Raw genomic sequence first — 16,949 nt, forward strand, 5'->3', positions numbered from 1 at the left:
TGTCCCATTTGCAAAAAAGCAGCAGTATTCAGTGTATCCATCTTTCCACCCAGTCAGCAAAGCTACCACTTTTAGGTCAGCACAGCTATTCCATTTATATTTTTGATAGTATTTTTTGCAAAAGAACCTGTAGGTTCTCGTATGTTTCCTTCATGTGAACTGCATGGGCCAATGCTATAGATGGATACTTTTTTTTTATTATGGAGTAAAATTGCTTTCAAACTGACCTTGATGAATCAATAATAAGCCTCCATCGCTCGGGGCCATGCTCCAGATGTAACTCTTTCATTAATTCCTGGACCGTTACAATAAACCAAAGCACCATCCATGGAGTAATTGGTCATTATTTTAGATTGCCTCTTCCTATGAAAAGACACCTTGACATCCTTTTCAAGAAGATTCCACTGCTGAAGTCATAATCCTAGTAAATGCGCCTTGGTTTTGGAGAGGTCCAAATCTCTGACCAAATTGTTCAATTCTGCCTGAGTGATTAGATGCGGCTTTGCAGTATCAAGAGTTGAAAAATCTGGATTTGTCTTGTTCTGGGTTCTGATCCTCATTCAAAGTCAAGTCAATAAGTTTCTGGTAGCTTTGACACTGGCATTGTATCATCATGAGGAATTGGCCTAAGAGCAGAATATATGTTGGGATACTCTACTTTATGCTTGGATTTCCCACAAAAACCAGAAATATTGGTCATGCAAAAGTAACAATCGTTTATGTGGTCTCAAGGTTCCCACCATATCACCAGAACATCAAAAGGCATTAATTTATGACTACCTCTAAGCCAGCCTTGTTAATGTCCTTGAACATGAGCTATGGGAAATCTTTAGAGCCCATACTTTTCTTGATCTCTGACCTTACATCCAAAATAGAGTTCATAGGCTTTTATCACAAATTGCAACAGTGGCTTGCAATTTTAATACCACTTCTCTGCAAATTTAACAAAAGCTATTGGCTTATTTCAGCAAGAATGTGACATATTTCATATACGGTTGAGGTATGTGCACATAAGAACATAATTAAGAAATTGTAGATTTTCATTTATAATTTAAACACAGTTCATAATTTACACTTATGCACACAACACTTGTTTGCAAACACTAATTCAATAAAATGCTTGTTCACTTTGTTCACCACTTGCTCTCTGAAGCACATACACTTTTGAAATATGAAAATGCCTGCATGGTGTGGAACTCACTTGTGTATATACTGGTAGAGAAGTTTCTAGAACATTCATGTTTCTAGAGAACTCCATCAAAAGTTCTAGAACCATCCCAAAATCATCTGGACCATCTTCCACTTGTCCAAAATTCTAGAACATTCAAGAATGTTCTGGAATGTTCTAGAAAGCCCCCAAAATTCTCCAGAAAAAAAAATAGATAAAACAGATGGAAAAGATAATTAAACCAACTACAGGTCTTGGTTTTTGGTCATTAACCTATGATATTTGAAAACTGAGGGTAATGAGAACTTTTTATTTTAGAAGAAGAACTCTTTATTGCATATAAAAGGCACACGGCATACACAATACAAGGCACACAGCTACAAGCCAGGGGTTTTCTTAGTTTTTGAACATATTTTCTACAAGTTTCTGTTGAAATTATTTCAGGAAGGAAATTTATGCCGACCAGTGTTATTCGATATAAACAATATGTAACATAATCACATAACCAATCCAAAAGTGGACAAGAAACACTATAACTGGAGAGTTTGAGTTTGACTTTATGGTTGTGCAGTGGTCTGAAAACCCTTACTAAAACTGGAAAATTGAAAGAAATGGTTGGCTTGGGCTAACAGCCATCAACACTGGATAAATTGAAGAGTAGAAAAAGGTACTTTGAATGGATGAATCCAAATTTGAAATTTTTGGATCCAAGTGTAGAGTTAATGTGAGATGATCAACTGAGGGAAAAAATGGTGCCATATTGTTTAATTCCTACAGTGAAGCACAGTAAAACAGATGCAACCCCCATCATGATTTGGGATTGCTTCTGTTTTTCTGGACTGTCAGAATTGAAGGAATTTTAAGAAAAGATTCTGTATAAGTTTGCTTTCTTGCATTGTATGCTTCTACTAATTGCTAAAGAAGGGCATAAAAATATTCTTGAACATAATGTAATACCCTCTTTACTTCCACTTTGAAGAAATTTTATGAAAACAACAAGAACATTTACAACAAGACAATGACCTGAAGCACAGCTCTAAGCTGTGCATGGACTTTCTGGCAACTAAGCAATTGGAGGGGGGTATTGCAAATTATGGGTGACCACCCCAATTACCTGATTTAAACCCAATAGAGCTTTAATGGGATCATCTAGACCGTCTGGTCTGTGAAATTTACTCATCTTCAAAAAAATTATGGGAGACCTTGCAGATTGCTTGGAATAAAGTTAGTCAAGATGCTATTATAAAATTAATTCCCAGAATACCTCAACTGTGTAAAGCAGAGATAAAATCTTGTGGAGGATATTTTGATGAAAAATCGGTATCATCATCATCATCCGTTTTCAATCCACTGCAGGATGAAGGCCTCTCCAGCAACTTTCCAGTTCCTTCTGTTTTGAGCACTGGCCATCCATTTACTACCCAAAAACTCATGAATTTCATCTATCCATCTCCGCCTTTGTCTTCCAGGTTTTCTTCTAGCTCCTCTTGGGTACCATTCTGTTATTTTCTTAGTCCATCTGTCATTATGTCTTCGAGCTATCTGTCCTGCCCAAGACCATTTTAGTTCTTTAGTTTTGATAAGAATGTCCTTTACTTGAGTTTGCTGCCTAATCCATGTGTTTCTCTTCTTATCTAACAGTCTGATTCCCAATATAATTCGTTCCATTCTTCGCTGTGTAGTTCTCAGCTTCTCTTCCATTCTTTTGGTGAGTGCCCAAGTTTCACTTCCATAAGTCATGGTGGGGAGTATACATTGATTCATTATTTTACGTTTCAGACAAAGTGGGATATTGCTCTTCAGTATGTGACTATATTTCCTGAATGCTATTCATCCAAAATTTATTCTTCTCTTGACTTCCAGCCATTTATCATTATTACAGCTAATAACTTGTCCCAGATAAGTATATGACTCCACCTTTTCAATTACTGCTCCTTCAATCATTATTTCCCTTTCCGTGGCATACTTGTTCATCATTACTTTTGTTTTAGCCATATTCATCTTTAGTCCAAAATCCTTACTAACTGTGCATAACTGATTAAGATTTTCCTCTAATTCTTTGGGATCGTGGCTTATGACCACAATGTCACCTGCAAATCGTAAATGGTTTAGGTACTCTCCATTCACACTGACTCCTTTCTGTGACCAGTCTAATCTTCTGAAAGTGTCCTCAAGCGCAGCAGTAAACAGCTTCGGAGATATTGTGTCTCCTTGTCGAACTCCTTTCTCGATTTTAAACTTGCTACTGTCTTTGTCTAGTCTAATAAAGGAGGTAGCACTTTCATATATTTTCTTCAAAATCGTAATATATGGGGTATCTATGCCTTGTCTTTCCAGTGCCCGAAACATTGCCTTATTCTGTATGGAGTCAAATGTGTTTTCATAATCCCACAAATGCCAGGCATTAGCATTAGTAGAGGCATTTGATGCAAGAAAGCAAGCTTATGCAGCATCAGCCAAAAAAAAAAAAAAAAAAACCCACTTCCACTTCACCCCTCTGTTCGTTCAAAATACCTGTCCAGCTGAGCCTTAAACTTATTTAGGCTATCAACCTCCACGACAAGGGATGGAAGTCTATTCCACCAACCAACCACCCGCTGGCTAAAGGCAAATTTCTGCACGTCTATCCTACATCTGTCTTTCCTCAATTTGAATTTATGCCCTCTCAGATGATTAATCTGAGCTAGAGGAAGAATCCCATAATGGTGTTTTAATTTATTTGCTTTCTCCATTAGCTGTGATATTAGCATTAGCCTTAGTAGAGGCATTTGATGCAAGAAAGCAAGCTTATGCAGCATCAGCCAAAAAAAAAAAAAAAAAAACAACTTCCACTTCACCCCTCTGTTCTATCAAAATATCTGTCCAGCTGAGCCTTAAACTTATTTAGGCCATCAACTTCCACGACAAGCGATGGAAGTCTGTTCCACCAACCAACCACCCTCTGGCTAAAGGCAAATTTCCGCACATCTATCCTGCATCTGTCTTTCCTCAATTTGAATTTATGCCCTCTCAGGTGATTATTCTGAGCGAGAGGAAGAATCCCATCAGCATCGAGCATGCTCAAACCATTCAAGGCTTTATACACCTCTATCAGATCACCTCGCTGGTGCCTAGTCTCCAGACACTGTAATTTGCAAAACTTAAGCCTTTCTTCATAAGAGCACCCCTTTGTTCCATTCACTAATCTTGTTGCCCTTCTCTGTACTCGTTCCAGCAGCTCTACATCCTTCTTGAAATGAGGCCTCCAAATCTGTATACAGTACTCTAGGTGTGGCCTGACCATTGCCTTATACAAGGGAATAATCACCTCCTTATCCTTGCTAGAAAAATTCCTATATATCATTGACAATACACCATGAGCTACTCTTGCAGCCCATCTGCACTGCTCAGAGAACTTCATATTTGTCTGCACATGCATTAATTGAAGGTGATCCATAGTTGAGAATCCTGTCCTAAATCCAGCTTGCTCTTTCGGTTGATTCTCATCAAGTATTCTTTCTAATCTGTTAGTAATGACCCTTGTGAACAACTTGTGGATGTGGGATAACAAGCTAATTGGTCTATAATTTCCAATTTCTGATTTATCTCCTTTCTTATGCAGCAAAACTATGATTGCATTATTCCACTGCTTAGGCGTCACACCTTTTCTAATGCACTTTGTGAAAAGCCTTGCCAGTTTTTGGGTTATGTCTCTTCCTCCCAATTTTAACAATTCTACAGTAACTTCATCATCCCCCGGGGCTTTCCGATTCTTCATTTTCTTCAAGGCATGTTCTGCCTCATCAGGAAGAATATCGGGTATGTCGTATGTGTTGCTACTTTGCAATCCATCTTCTCCATTACTGGTATCATTCCCTCACTCCTTGTATAATTCGCTATAGCAGTCTTCTGCTATTTGAATTATGCCTTCTCTGCTGCTTATAAGTACACCATCACTATTCTTCAGTTGCAGTATCATTTGTCTTTCTGCTCATGGCTGCTGATTTAAATCCTTTGTTTTCCCTTAATTCTTGTTCTACTTTTCTTGTGTTAAATCTTCTTATGTCCTCTCTGAGACTCTTTCTAATGTTTTTGCATAACTCAGTATACTCAATTTTCTCTCTTTGTCAGTGATTTTCTTGCTCTTCATTTGTCGTCTTCGGTTCATCATGACAAGTGTTTCTTGACTAATTTTTTCTTCTTTGGATTTCTGTTTCCCTATAGGTTTCTTGGGCTTTATCACTTTCAGAAAGTTGTTAATATTCCTCGTCGATATCTAGGTCCTGAGCAGTCTGCAGAATCTCAAACTTGTTCTTAAGTTCCAGTACATACTGCTTTTTCTCCTTCTCTGTTATCTCAAAGACCTTTGTATTATTTACTCAAGTCAGTTTTTTCCTTTCCTACATCTATATCAAGTGTACATCTTACCATTCTGCGATCACCTCCAACACTTACCTTATTCAGGATGGTAACATCATTCACAATATATCTTCTGTTAGTGAGGATGAAGGCAATTTCATTAGTTGTTAATATATTTGGACTCTTCCATGTCCACTTTCTGTTCACCCTTTTCTTGAAAAAATGTTCATTTCTGACAGTCCTTGAGATTCTGCAAATTCCACAAGTCTTTCACCTCTTTTATTTCTTTCACCAATTCCAAAATTTCCTATAGTTCCCCTTTCTGCGCTGTTTTGCCTTTTTCCAACCTTAGCATTGAAGTCCCCCATAATAATAGTGTAGTGGGTTTTCTGCTCATCTAGAAGACTCAATTTCGGTGTACATTTCTTCAACCTCTTCATCATCATCATGGCTTGATGTTGGTGCATAAATCATTATAATCTTTAGCTTGTACCTCTTAGAAATCTTGAGTATTAGTCTTGGATGTACTTTTGAATTCCAAAATGTTGTTTTTAAAATCTCTATGGACCAGAAACCCAACTCCACCTTCACTCCTTTCACTATTTCCATTGGTGTACAGCAGATTTCCACTTGATAAACTTATAAGAGATTCATTTCTTGTTCTTGTTTCAGCCAAACCGATGATATTCCAATTCACATTTTCTAATTCCTTTTCCAGCTCTAATATCCTGTCTTCACCGATGAGTGATCGTACATTATAAAAGGCCAAGTTCGGTTTCCGTGCATGGCAGCCTGGTCGTACCCAGAGATTCTTAGCAACCTCTGCTTCCACTCTGATCCTCTCGCTGTAGTAAGAGGGAGAGTGAAAGCTGCTGGGGACTGAGGGCCATTTGTATTGTTGTGCTCTCATATGCTGGAGGATTTGGTCTTTTCCTCTTCACGCTGACCAGGCATCTTGAAGAGAACCACTCTACACGTTCGTTGCCACCTAAGTGACATAACAGGGCTTACTATCGAGAAGGTGTACATGAGTGGATTTTAGGGAGGTAGGCCAACTGGACTTCTCCAAAATCTTCTGTAATAGAGAGATATCAATATTTTTGTTGTGATAAATTTTTAAATGCTTAATAAAAAATCTTAAAATACCCTGCAGTGTGTTGTCTTTTTATATTAAACCTTACATTATCGTGGCTAATCTCAAATTATCACCCATTGCAATTACTGCTATTCTTTCTAAAGTAATGGAGAAATCAATTAACCACCAACTTTTAAACTACCTAGAAACCTTCCATCTATTCAATGATTGCCAGTATGGATTCCATCAGTGTCAATCCACTGGTGATATTCTGGCTTATGTTACCTATATATGGACTAATTCAATGGAAAAGTTCGGCGAAACACAAGCAGTTGCTCTTGACATCTCAAAGGCTTTCGATCGTGTTTGGCATAAATGTCTTCTAAACAAGCTTCCATCTTATGGCTTGCCAACTGTTTTTTGTAATTGGTTATCCAGTTTTCTCTGATTGCTCACTGAGGGTGATGGTAGATGGCTCTCTGTCTTCTAACTTCTCTACTAATGCCAGTGTCCCACAACGTTGAGGTCTTTCCCCCACTCTTTTCCTCTTGTTTTAGCATTTGCAAAGCAAAGGCACATGATGCAAGAAAGCAAGCTTATATAGCATCAACCAAAAAAAAAAAAAAAAAAAAAACCTAATTTCACCAATCCACTCGTTCCAAAAGTTTGTCAAGTTCTGCCTTGAATCTGTTTAAGCTATCAACTTCTACAATGACAGATGGAAGTTTGTTCCAGCAATCAACCACCCGCTGGCTAAAGACAAACTTCCGCACATCTATTCTACAACTCTCTTTTCTCAATTTGAATTTATGCCCTCTCAGGCGATTATTCTGAGCAAGAGGAAAAATCTGCATTTAGCATGCTCAAACCATTCAAGTCTTTATACACCTCAATCAGATCACCTCGCAGGTGCCTAGTCTCCAGACACTGTAATTTTCAAAACTTAATCCTTTCTTCGTAAGAGCAACCATTTGTTCCATTCACTAATCTTGTTGCCCTTCTCTGTACTCGTTCCAACAGCTCTACATCCTTCTTAAAATGAGGCCTCCAGACCTGTATACAGTACTCAAGGTGTGGCCTGACCATTGCCTTATACAAGGGGATAATCGCCTCCTTATCCCTGCTAGAAAAATTCCTGTATATCATTGACAAGACACCATGAGCTAATCTTGCAGACTGTCTGCACTGCACAGAAAACTTCATATCTGCCTGCACAATTACCCCCAGGTCCTTTTCATTCTCTACCACTGTCAGTGTGTTACCACAGAGTTGATACGTTACTCTGGGATTACTGCTTCACATATGTAGTACTTTACATTTGTCAATGTTAAACTTCATTTGTCACCTCTCAGCCCATCTGCTCAACTTTTCTAGATCCTGTTGCAGCCGTGTAGTAGTAGTAGTAGCAGCAGCAGCAGTGGCATTTTATGCAAGAAAGCAAGTGTATGAGCTTATGCAGCATCAGACAAAAAAAAAAAAAAAAATCACACCATTACCTCCAAATGCCTGTCCAGTTCCTCCTTAAATTTATTCAATCTATCAACTTCCACAACGACAGATGGAAGTTTGTTCCAGGAATTAACCACCCGCTGGCTAAAGGCAAATTTCCGCACATCTAATCTACATCTGTCTTTTCTTAATTTGAATTTATGCCCCCTTAGGTTCGTAATCTGAACAAGTGGAAGGATCCCATCAGAATTCAGTGTGCTCAACCCATTCAAGGCCTTAGTTTGTACTGTCATTAGTTTTATTAACAACCCTGCCGGTCTTCATATCATCTGCAAACTTGGACATAAAGCCTGATATACCATCATCAATATCATTTATAAATACAGAAAACAACAATGGACTCAACACTGAACCCTGAGGGACTCCACTAATAACATTAGTCCATGAAGAGCAGTGTCCATTGATTACCACTCTCTGTCTTCTCCCACTCAACCATCCCTTTATCCATAGCAGCAATTTGCCTTCAATGCCACCCTGCTCCAATTTGTGCAGCAGTCTTCCATGTGCAAACAGTATCAAATGCTTTTCTAAGATCCAAATATATGATATCAAAGTTATTCTTTGCTTCCAGTTCCTTTGTGACTACATCACAGTATCCAATCAAATTATTCAGACAAGACTTCCCTTTAACAAACCCATGCTGTGTCCGAGCTATAACTGAAGTCTTGTCTAGATGATCCTACAATGCTTCTTTAACCAGTGCCTTCATTATTTTCCCTGGAACAGAAGTTAAACTAACAGGTCTGTAATTACTTGTCTCCCTTTGATCCTCCTTTGTGGATTGGGGTCACATTTGCACATCTCCAGTCCATGGGTACCTTGCCTGAGTCCAGGGAATCTCTCATAATATGGCTAAGGGCTTGCTTACTTCCTTTGCTGCCTCCTTTAATATAACTGGATAGATCCATTCACCCCAGGTGCCTTTCTTGTGTTTATCTTCAACAATTTTGTTGCACATGGAAGACTGCTACACAAATTGGAGCAGTGTGACATTGAAGGCAAATTGCTGCTATGGATAAAGGGGTGGTTGAGTGGGAGAAGACAGAGAGTGGTAATCAATGGACACTGCTCATCGTGGACTAATGTTATTAGTGGAGTCCCTCAGGGCTCAGTGTTGGGTCCATTATTGTTTTCTGTATTTATAAATGATATTGATGATGGTATATCAAGCTTAATGTCCAAGTTTGCAGATGATACAAAGGTTGGCAGGGTTGTCAAGGACACTACTGACACTACACTGCTGCAACAGGATCTGGAAAGGTTGAGCAGATGGGCTGAGAGGGGGCAAATGAAGTTTAACATTGACAAATGTAAAGTACTACACATTGGAAACAGCAACCCCAGGGCAACGTATCAACTCTGTGGTACTACACTGACAGTGGTAGAGAATGAAAGGGACTTGGGGGTGATTGTGCAGGCAGATATGAAGTTCTCTGAGCAGTGCAGACGGGCTGCAAGAGTAGCTCATGGAGTATTGTCAATGATATACAGGAATTTTTCCAGCAAGGATAAGGAGGTGATTATTCCATTGTATAAGGCAATGGTCAGGCCACACCTAGAGTACTGTATACAGGTCTGGAGGCCTCATTTCAAGAAGGATGTAGAGCTGCTGGAACGAGTACAGAGAAGGGCAACAAGATTAGCGAATGGAACAAAGGGGTGCTCTTACGAGGAAAGGCTTAAGTTTTGCAAATTACAGTGTCTGGAGACTAGGCACCAGCGAGGTGATCTGATAGAGGTGTATAAAGCCTTGAATGGTTTAAGCATGCTCAATGCTGATGGGATTCTTCCTCTAGCTCAGAAAAATCACCTGAGAGGGCATAAATTCAAATTGAGGAAAGACAGATGTAGGATAGACGTGCGGAAATTTGCCTTTAGCCAGCGGGTGGTTGGTTGGTGGAACAGACTGCCATCCCTTGTGGTGGAGGTTGATAGCCTAAATAAGTTTAAGGTTCAGCTGGACAGGTAATTTGAACGAACAGAGGGGTGAAGTGGAAGTGGGTTTTTTTTTTTTTTTTTTTTTTTTTTTTGGCTGATGCTGCATAAGCTTGCTTTCTTGCATCAAATGCCTTTACTAATGCTAAATGCTAATGCTAATTTCTCCTTCACTTTACTCCCAGTTATTACTAGATTATCTAGCTTACTGCTAGAGTTGAATACACCTCTGGCATTCCCCTCCCTGAATAACTCATGTGTGAATGTTGATGCAAAGTATTCATTTAGTTTGTTTGCTACCTGAGCAGGATCATCAACAGTTGAACTATCAATATCAAGTGGACCAATCTGATTCATCCTCTTCCTTCTAGAGTTTACATAAGTAAAGAACTGTTTGCTTTTTTCTTTGCATCCTTTACCAAAGATTTCTCGTAATCTGCCTTCACCTGCCTAACCTCCTTTGTAACTTTTTACAGATCAGCTTAAATCTATCATAGGCTTCTGTGCCACATGTTAATTTATATGTATCTCATGCATTTTTCTTCTCTGTCACATGTCTAATTAGTTCATCTGACATCCATTTAGGCCTAAATCTTGAATAATATTTTTCTGTTGTTGGTATGAAAAGCCTAGTAGCTTCCATGATAAGTTCTTTGAGTGCTTCCCATTTTAAATTTTCTGTTGGTAATATCATCAATTGGTTCCACTGCATAGAATTTGAATACTTGTCTCAGACCAAAGTAGTCACCTTTCCGAAAGAAAAAACCCTTCCCTTTACCCTTGATGGTAGTTAACCTCTTTGAGTAAATCCCACTTCAGCACACTGTGATCACTGCTTAGTGGTTCCTTTATCTGCAGATTCTTGATCCATGAAGAATCACTACTGATAATCAAATCAAGAGTATTACTCCTCTACTTGCCTCCCGAACATGCTGCCGTAGAAAACAATCATCGAATTAATCCATAAAAGCCTTGCTAGTGTGTGTCCAACCCACAAATTCCAGTCAATATCCAGGAAATTAAAATCCCCCATTATAAGACACTCTAATTTACTGGCCCACTCTATTTCTCTGCACAATTTCTCATTATACGTATCAGATTCATTAGGCCTATAACACACACACACACACCTACTCTCATTTTTCCTTTCCCAGTGCTTATGTCGCACCAAGCAGCCTCAACATTGCATTATCCACCCACATCAATTGGATGCCCTTCCTTAGATTTTATGTGTTTCTTAACTAACAGCATAACCCCTCCTCCCTTCCTGTCCTGTCTATCCTTTCTGCGCACATTGTTCTCCCCAAATTCCAGTTCTGCTTATGCCTGCACTGCTCATGTCTGTGTGACACCATGTCTCTGATATCCCAACAATATTTGCTTTTTATGTCTTGACTAGCACTTCAAGCTCATCGAATTTATTAACTATACTCCTAGCATTGGTGTACATGCAAGTTTACATGCACCTGTTTCTACTCTTAATTACCCTAACACAACCCATGTATTTACTTGTTCCACTTTGACTCCCAGCAATCCTGGAAATTCCTATTGCCTTGCTTTCCAGGCTGCTACGCAATTGCATTTCAATAGAAGTAGTGCAAGAATCACTTTTACCTCTGCCAGCGGCTACTGTCAATCTATTAGTCCGTGTAACCCCCCAAGCTAGCAGTTTTCCGACCCACCTAACTCTGCCTCGATAGCATCAGCAAATATTCTTGCACCGTTTCTATTTAAGTGTATCCCATCCCTGTAGAAGCAGTCTCTCCTGTTAACAAGCACAGACCAGGCTGAGAAAAATTCTACTCCTTGAGCCTTGCACAATCTCACCAGAGCCGAATTGATCGACAAGGCTCTCATCATATATTCCCTTCTATCGTGTCTGCGCAGAATTGAAGACACTTTCAAATTGAAATCTTAACTCACGGCTTTTTTTTAGCATTGTCTTATATAATGTCTATATTAACGACCTTCTTCCATTGACTGGAAATCCTATCTATAGTTTTGCCGATGATAGCACATTGCATTCAACTTTCCATTTTGAGAAACCTTGTCCTGCTTAATCAGCTTCAACTTCTCGAAAATCTGCTACCAATTCCTTAAATGCCCATCTCCAGATAATTCTCCAGTGGGGCAAAGACAAAGTCGATTTCAATCCTTGTAAAACTCAGTCTTGTCTTATATCTTGCAAAAAGGATTCTTCTGCTCCTATGCTTATCTTTGGTGACACTCCAATTTTTAGAGACTCCAATGACAAGCACATATCTTCTGATTCATCTTCTTTCTTCTAGAATTTACATAAGTAAAGAACTCTTTCCTTATGTAAACTAAATATTCATTTAGTTTGTTAGCTACCTGAGCAGGATCATCAACAGTTGAACCATCGATATCCAGTGGGCCAATCTGATTCATCTCTTTCCTTCTGGAATTTCATAAGTAAAGAACTCTTTGCTGTTTTTCTTTGCATCCTTTGCCAAAGTTTTCTCGTAATCTGACTTTGCCTGCTTAAGCTCCTTTGCGATTTGGTTACAGACCAGCTTATATCTCTCTTAGGCTTCTGTGTCACCCATTAATTTATATGTATCCCATGCATTTTTCTTCTCTTCCACAAATCTCATTAGTTCATCTGACATCCATTTATTCCTGAAACGTGAACAATATTTCTTATCTGGTATGAAAAGCCTAGTAGCTTCCAAGATAAGTTATTTGAATGCTTCTCATTTTGAATCATCAGTTGGTCCCACCATATAGAATTTAAATATTGTCTCAGACCTTAATTATCCTTTATAACTTTATAAATACTTCTTGCTTTTGCTTGACTGGCCATTGGACTCAGGGGACTTGCCTCTGAATCTGATTTTCCATCCATATTATTAATTAATAGCTTTTCCATCCTCGATTTAGCACCTGAACGCTGTTTGGTGATCACTGTTGATCTTAACTCTGTTGATTCTTTAACATGTTATTTTATATGTGCACTGTCCCTTAAAATGGTGTTGACTGTTGAAGCAGCGAGACCTAATTCTGTGCAATAGAAGACAAACTTTGTGCTGCTTCATACTTCTTAATTAATCATCTTCATTTCTAAATCAATTTTGTTTTGTTTCCTAGCACTGCCAGCACTTGTGCTTTCTGTTGGTCCCTTTCCCTTCACCATTGTAATAAATAAATTGGAATGAAGAGAAGATTCTGAAAATTTATTTATGTTTTTTATATGATTGAAGATTTCAGTGAAGGGTAATTCATTCCACCATAATATGATAATGTAAATATCCACCAAATTCCAGTTATCAGAATTATCACAAATGCAATAATCGAGTTTACTACCCATTTCTAATAGATTGCGATAACAGAAAAGCCAAATATTATTAACCGGGAAGTGCAAATTGTTTTTATTGTCTTATTGTAGTGACCTCCAGAAATGTGTTTTAGAAAAATATCACAAAGGTGTTCAAGATTGATTCTTATAACAGAACATATGATAACGATGAAAGTGTACTGCAATTTCCATTATAAAAATGACATTTCAGAGAGATAAATAGCTTGTTATATAGTGGAAATTTCAACTTCCGAAGTCTGGGTAAGAATTACCAAAAAAAAAAAAAAAAAAAAAAACAATGTCCCTGGGTTCACATTACGATATTTTCATGATACCTCGAAATAATATGGGAAAATACATTTCCCAAATTATTTTAAGTTTGCACCAGCAAAAACTTACGTAAAGCCTGCAAAAACTTATGTAAAGTCGAATTTTCGTAAGTCAAGTATTACGTAAGCTGGGGAGTGCCTGTATTGTCAATTAATTAAACTTATTACTTTCTTTGTTAATCAATTGTATTCAAATGGAAATCATGCCCCAGACTACAGCAGCAAAGCAATGGGCACAAAGTAGTACCCCTTGTGCCTGTTGCCACAGCACTGGTTTTCTCCAGTGCTGTGGCTTGGAGAAAACCAAAGGGAGTGATTCTCTATCGCATCACAGTCTAAAATGACAGTTGCTTTTTGAATTAGCAATAGCATTAGCAGTGGCAAATGATGCAAAAAGAAACCAAGCTTATACAGCATCAGCCAAAAATAAAACAATAATAACCTCCAATTTTACCTATTCATTTCCTCCACTAGTTTGTCTAGTTCTTCCTTGAACTTATTTAAGCTATCAACTTCCACAAAAAAGATGGAAGTTTGTCCAGCAATCAATTCAAACCTTAAGCGTTCAAACCTTAAGCATTCAAACCTTAAGCACCTCAATCAGATCATCTTGCAGGTGCCTAGTCACCAGATGCTGCAATTTGTAGAACTTAAGTCTTTCTTGGTAACAGCAACCCTTTGTTCTACTCACCAATCTCATTGTCCTGTTTTGTGCTCGTTCAAGCAGCTCCACATCCTTTCTAAAATGAGGCCTCCAGATTTGTATGCCATACTCAAGATATAGCCTGACCATTGCCTTATACAATGTGATAATCAAATCCATATACCTGCTAGCAAAATTCCTGTATATCATGGACAAAACTCCATGAGCTGGCAGCTTGTCTGCATTGCTCAGAGAACTTCATGTCTGGCTCCACAGTTATCCATAGGTCTTTTTCATTTTCTACTATGCTGAGTGTAATATTAGACGGTTGGTACTTATCTTTGGTAATTGCTACCCTTAGGCAATATTTTGTATTTATCACTGTTAAACTTCAAATGCCATTTCTCATCCCATCTGCCTAATTTTTCTAGATCTTGTTGCAGTATCACACTGTCATTAACCACCCTGCCAACCTTTGTATCAACTGCAAAGTTTGGACATTAAGCCTGATATGCCTTCATCAGTATTATTGATAAATATAGAAAACTACAATGGGCCCAACACTGAACCCTGGAGCACTCCACTAATAACATTAGTCCACTCAACAATCCCTTTATCTATTGCAGCAAATTGCCCTTAATGCCACACTGTTGCAATCTGTACAGCAGTCTTTTATGTGCAACAGTATTGGAAGCTTTGCTGAAACCCAAGTATATGATTTCAAAATTATTTTTTGCATCCAGTTCCTTGGTCATTGCATCATAGTATCCTATCCGATTCAAGACTGCCGCTTAATCAATCCATTCTGTGATTGCAGTATATTGCATGCCTGTCCAGATGGCCCTGCATTACTTCTTTAACCAGTGATTCCATTATTTTTCCTGGGAACAGACATTAAACTACCAGGTCTATAATTACTCATATTGCCTTTTTGAACATTTTTTTATGAATTGGGGATACATTCACACATATCCAGTACATAGGAATCTGTTTTGAATCCAAGGATTCTTTCATAATTATGGTTAAGGGTTTGCTTACTTCCTTTTGTGCCTCCCTTAATATAACTGGATAGACTGCATCCACCATAAGTGTCTTTCTAATGTTTAACTTCAACAATTTCTCTTCCACTTTCATCTCAGTTATTACAAAATCATTTAGCTCCCTGTTAGAGTTTGATTAATTTGGGGCAAAAAAGAATACCTCGTGTGAATGTAAATGCAAAATACTCATTCAGTTTGTCAGCAATGTGAGCAGGATCATCAACAGTCAAACCATCGATATAGAGTGGCCAATTTGATTCATCCCTTTCCTTCTAGTATTCACATAAGAAAAAAAAAGTAGTTGCATCCTTTGCCAAAGATTTCTTGTAAACTGCCTTCACTTGTCCAACCTTCCTTGTGACTTGATTACAGACTAGTTTATATCCACCATAGGATTCTGTATTTCCCGATAATTTATATGCATCCCATGTACTTTTCTTTACTGCCATGAGTTTTATCAGTTCATCTGATATCCATTTTGGCCTATAGTTTTAAGAGTATTTCTTAGTTTGTATGAAAAGCTTAGTAATTAATTCTATGATTAATTCCTTGAACTCTTCCCATTTAGAATTTTTTAATGGTAACATCATCAGTTGGTCCCACTGAGGAGTATTTAAAAACTATCTGAGACCACCATAGCCACCTTTAGGAAAGCAAAAACCCCTCCCTTTTCCTTTTTTAGTTGATTCCAAATCAATACACTGTGATCACTGCCACCTGGTCATTGTTTAATCTGCAGTTTTCTTAATGCACGAATAATCACTGCTGATAATCAGAACAAGAGTAGTACTCCATCTTGTTTGCTCTCTAACATGCTGGTGTAGAAAACTGTGTCCAATTAATCCAAAAAAAGTCTTGCTAGGCTGACCAACCCACAAGTTCCAGTGAATATCTGGAAAGTTAAAATCCCCCTTATAGGACATTCTGATTTACTTGCCCAGTCTGTATCTCTGTTATGCAGTTCATTTAATTCATCAGAGTCATTACACCTATAATACACTCCTACACTCAATTTTGCTTTTCAGGGGCTTACGTCACACCTGACTGATTCAACATTTCACCCATATCAACTGAACTGGATGCACTGCCTTAGATTTTATGTGATTCTTAAATAAGAGCATACCCCCCCCCCCTCCCTCCTCTCTTGTCTGGCCTTTCTATAAATATTGTACTCCCCATATTCAAATTCTGCATTCCTTATATATGACACCACATCTCTAAAATCCCAACAATATCTGTATTTCATGTCTTATGTCATGAAATACAGACAGTGTTGTGACCAGTACTCTCAAATTAAGTTAATATCTGTAGAAATTTCTATTACTTTAAACTGATAATGAACAGACTTATTTTTTCCTGTCTAAATTCTAATTTTATGACTTAAAATTTATCTACCAGTCTATATATATATATATATATATATATATAATACAATAGGTTAAAACGTGAAGTGGCAATGGGGAGATAAATATAAGAATAAACATGATATGACAAATGCACCTGAGTGTGCAAAGCAGCAGCAAAGGATGCAAAAGTTTATATATGCAAGTTGAAATAAATAGGTCTGATAAAAGTGTGAAGATGGATGCATAATTT

The 16,949-nt window shown here is 38.0% G+C and overlaps 1 protein-coding gene across 1 annotated transcript in view; it reads right to left on the minus strand.

Moving 5' to 3' along the window:
• The window catches only part of LOC150076628 (uncharacterized), a 1,101,557-nt gene that overhangs the window by 183,742 nt on the left and 900,866 nt on the right, over positions 1 to 16,949 (minus strand). The gene's annotated exons all lie outside the window — the stretch shown is intronic.

This window comes from Mastigoproctus giganteus, chromosome 12, assembly GCF_048544385.1.
Source record: "Mastigoproctus giganteus isolate SK-2022 chromosome 12, ASM4854438v1, whole genome shotgun sequence".
Taxonomy (NCBI): domain Eukaryota; kingdom Metazoa; phylum Arthropoda; class Arachnida; order Uropygi; family Thelyphonidae; genus Mastigoproctus; species Mastigoproctus giganteus.